Raw genomic sequence first — 4,289 nt, 5'->3', positions numbered from 1 at the left:
AAAAATATTTTCATTAAATATCATAATAAATGCTATTTATATTTAGATAAGTGTATTATATTTCATTAAAATTTTTTGACAGAATTAAAAATTAAAATTTTCATACATCTGATTTGTCATAGTTTTTTATTCAGTACCAGGCATTGAACTAGGGATCTTGTGCTTGCCTGGCAAGCATTTATACAGCTGAGCTATATCCCTGGCCCATAAGTTATTTCTATCAAACACAGGTGTTAATCTTTCATTTCAACATGCATAAAGATTAAGAACTTTAACCTGCTGAGACAAAGTTTGACTCAGCATCCCTTTAGAGTCAAAAAAATCAATATTAAAAATATTGTAAACATTTGAAAAAATAAGATTCACATTCCAGAACGAAATAGACCTCAACTGTAAAAAATAAATAACTGCAAAATTTTTCATTAAAGAAATATTGGGCTGGACAAATAGCTTGGTGGACTAAAGTGCCTGCTTAGGCAGATACAGAGGGTGGGGATTTGATCCCTGGCATGCTGTGCCGGCCCTGCCTGCAGGGTGCACTGAGAAGGCCTTTGAGACTGGGTGTGGTGGCACACGAGCGTAATCCCAGCTCTTTAGGAGGCTGAACACAGGGGGATCACTGCAAGTCCGATCTAGTAGTGAGACCCTGAACACCCTGTAGATCCTTACTGAGAAAAAAAAGAGGTATTTATACTAAGAATCCTATTTAGGATGGTCAGATAGTTTCAATTGTGGAGTTAGAACTCTGTAGTACATACTGTTTTGCATGGTCCTTTGGCCCAAAAAAGAAGTTTGGTTATCAAACTCTTCAAGAAATAAGAAAAGGCCTGGGGAAGCTTGCACAAGACTCTCCTTCAGAACAGCCAGAAGAAGTGAACTGTGAGTCTCACGAATGCTTCCCGACCTGTGTGTGTTAAAGTTGTGTGAAACCTAGCGTCTCTTTAAGAGTCTCACTTCTAACTCTAAAACTAAATAAGTGCTGCTAAGTTCACAAGGTCAGTACCTACCGCTGATGGCCTTTCTGTTTGTGCTTGAGGTACAAAACGTGTCACTACTGAAGAAAAGGAGTGTGCTTCATATAAGAATCTCACAGCACCACATGGGATGTAATTCCATGTTACATTTGCCCAAAGAGCTCAAGTTTTAAGCACTCGTGCTCCTTTTTCTGTGTGCCTCTTATATGAAGGAGATTGAAGCGGACATAAGATTGTTCTATTGCCAAAAATTGCTGATTCTAGAGCATATTCATTCTGTAAAAGATACCGAATTTGGTTCTTTAGAAGAGTGAATAGACAAGTGGGAAAAAAGTAAGGTGTAGTTATTCAATCATTTTGTTCATGCCATATCGCCATATATATATACACATATAATTTCAAATAAATAATTGAGAAAGTAATGTTGAAGTATCACAGGCATTTGGATTTAAACTATCCCTCGGAGGCCTACTTGTTAATAGCTTGATGCTATTGAAATTGGGAAGAAATTTTACATGCTGCGGACTAGAGGTGGAGGTCATCACTGTACTCTCCTGGAAGAAGTTTGTAGTGGTTTAATCTCCTCCTCTTTTTATTTTTTACTCATCAGGCAAACTGGCCAATGCCAACCTAGGGTTCTGTCATGGTACAATGAATAGCTATACTGTTTAACTGTGTCTAGATGTCCCCAAAACCTCTAGCATTCATATGTGGGTCCTCTCCAGAGGCGGTTTGCTCTGGAACTAAAGGGGAGGATTACTCAGTTATCCTACTGTGGTTTGGCACACACCCTAAACCCAGGGTCCTAGATAGAATCCAAAGGGGCAGAGAGAAGCTGCTATGAATCCCTTGCAGCGTACTGCTGCTGTTGTTTAGTTTCCTGCTCTGTAATACCCTTGAAGCCATCCTACTTGGAGCAAGCCGATGAGGGACTGAAACCTCTGCAAACTGTGAGCAAAATAATTCTTCCCCCAATGAACTTTAGGTGTCAGGTGTTTTGTCTCATCATTGAAAAACATAACTGAGATTCACACATGGTGGCAATCAGTTATGACCTGAAACCTGCAGCTCTGTGAGACAAAGGAATTTGTTTTTCTTTTCAAGTTGGTTTTTCTCAGGTATTTGTTACAGCATTAGGAAACTGGCCAATAAATGTGTTTATTAACAGTTAACCTGTCGTAAACATTTAAAGAAAATATCTGGTTAAATTTTTAATTTCACAAATGTATTGTCAATATATCTTCAAATGTATGAACTTTTATAATATTAGCAAATGCACATGTATCCATTTATGGACTCATACAAAACAACATTCTAAGGAAGTTAGTATAGTACAATAATAATACTATTAAAAACTTATTAATTGAAGGAGCAAAATTTAACTTCACCTACATTTTTTACTTTATATTTTCTTATATTCTTTACATTTTTTAACTTATTCTTTATATTCTTGTTTAAAATATAGCTCTTTTGTATAATCACTATGTTCTGTTTCACTTTTAGCTACATCATAAATAACATTTTTATTTAGCATTAAATATAAAACATATTAGGGCTGGCCAGATAGCTCAGTGAACTAAAGCACCTGCTTATGCAAGCACAGTGACCAGTGTTCAGGAGTTTGATCGCTGACATGCTGTGCCAGCCCTACCCTGGGGTGTGCTGAGACAGAGATTGAGACTGGACGTGGTGGTGCCTGCCTGTAATCTCAGCTCTTGGGAGGCTGAAAGCAGGCGATCACTATGAGTCTGATCTGAGTAGTGAGACCCTATAGGCCCTATATTAAATATATTAAAAATAAATAAATAATTAAATAAATTACATTTAAATATACTCATTTTATAAGGAGTATTCTTTACTGTACCTATGTTTTCACTGCATTTCAAAGCAGGATATGAATAATTATTCAGCTGAAAGTAGTGAACTTTGATTGTGCATAATATATTATTCAATAACAGAGAAGTATAGAGTTAGTGAAAAATGTATGATACTAAAAATATTGTTTTACAGAATATGCAGAGATGTGCCTTTGCTTGCTCAGATATGCCAAGCAAAATATAATGTAGTTCTCAAAAGAAGAACTCACATTTTAAAGTAGTATATAGTCAATAAATATAATGAATTTAGTTCTTATCTATTTTAGTAAGTTTTATAATTATCATAATGATGCATATATCCAGAAAGAAGGAAGGTTATTTCCTAGAATGAAACAGATAAAATTGTTTTTATTTCTTTATCTTTCATCCATTTTATTGCAGATCATCTTTTTTTAATGCAAGGCTAAGATATTTTTATTTACCTCATTGTGGTTCTTTTAAAAGTTTGACTACAGAGACTAGGAAGATAGATGTAAGCACCTGGATGGCAAGTGCAAGGACCCAGTTTCAGTTACAGGTACCACTTGCCACATTGGCCCCAAGCTGGGCTTGCTAAACCAGCCACCAAAATCAGGTGTGCTGATAACATGACTGTAATCCCAGCACTGGGGAGTCTGAGACAGAAGGATCACTATGGGTCTGAGCTGCAGAGCAAGACTCTAAATAAAATAAATAAATAAATGAATGATTAAAAAAAATAAAAGTTTGACTATAGTTTCAGTGTCGAAAGTCATTAAGGAAATATTATTTGGATTTTTGTGTACTGTACAATAATCCTACAAAAATAAAAGTTCATTCTAAAATCAATAAATAGTCTTATGGGACTTCATATAGTCAAAATAATGTTGAAATCAATGAAGTTGAAGAGTTATACACCCGACATCAAACCTTATAATAGACCTATAATAACGGAAACAATGTGTTATTTGAAGAAGGACATGGAGCAGTAAAATAGAATATAGTCTAGAAATAAACTTTTATAAAAATGAAACACTCTCACTTGAAAGATATCTAGAATAGTCAGTGAGCAAAGAAACATCCTGTCAACATAATTTTGTGAACAAAAAGATACAAAATAATGAAGTTTTATTATTTCTTCTTACTCTATAGGAAAATTAACTGAAAATGAACTGAAAACCCTAAATATAAGTATAGATGCTATCACATTCTTTAAAAAAAGATAGTAGAACTATTTTGTAACATTAGACTTAGCAATGATTTCTTAGACACGGTAGCAAGGATACAGAGAACGGATTGGCACAGAAGCTGAGAGGAGCTGCAGCGGGCTATCCCACCATCCCAGAATATAGGAAGACACCAAACAGCAACAGCAATGAGGTGAGTCTGGCCAGTGCCCACCAGCTACACAGAAGCTTTGCTGAGCTTCACCCTGCACTCCCTACTGGGCGCTGGAGCCTTGGTGCATCCTACCCTGCTG

The sequence above is a fragment of the Octodon degus genome, unplaced genomic scaffold (genome assembly GCF_000260255.1).
Source record: "Octodon degus isolate 3935 unplaced genomic scaffold, OctDeg1.0 scaffold00001, whole genome shotgun sequence".
NCBI lineage: Eukaryota > Metazoa > Chordata > Mammalia > Rodentia > Octodontidae > Octodon > Octodon degus.
This window is presented reverse-complemented; position numbering follows the sequence as displayed.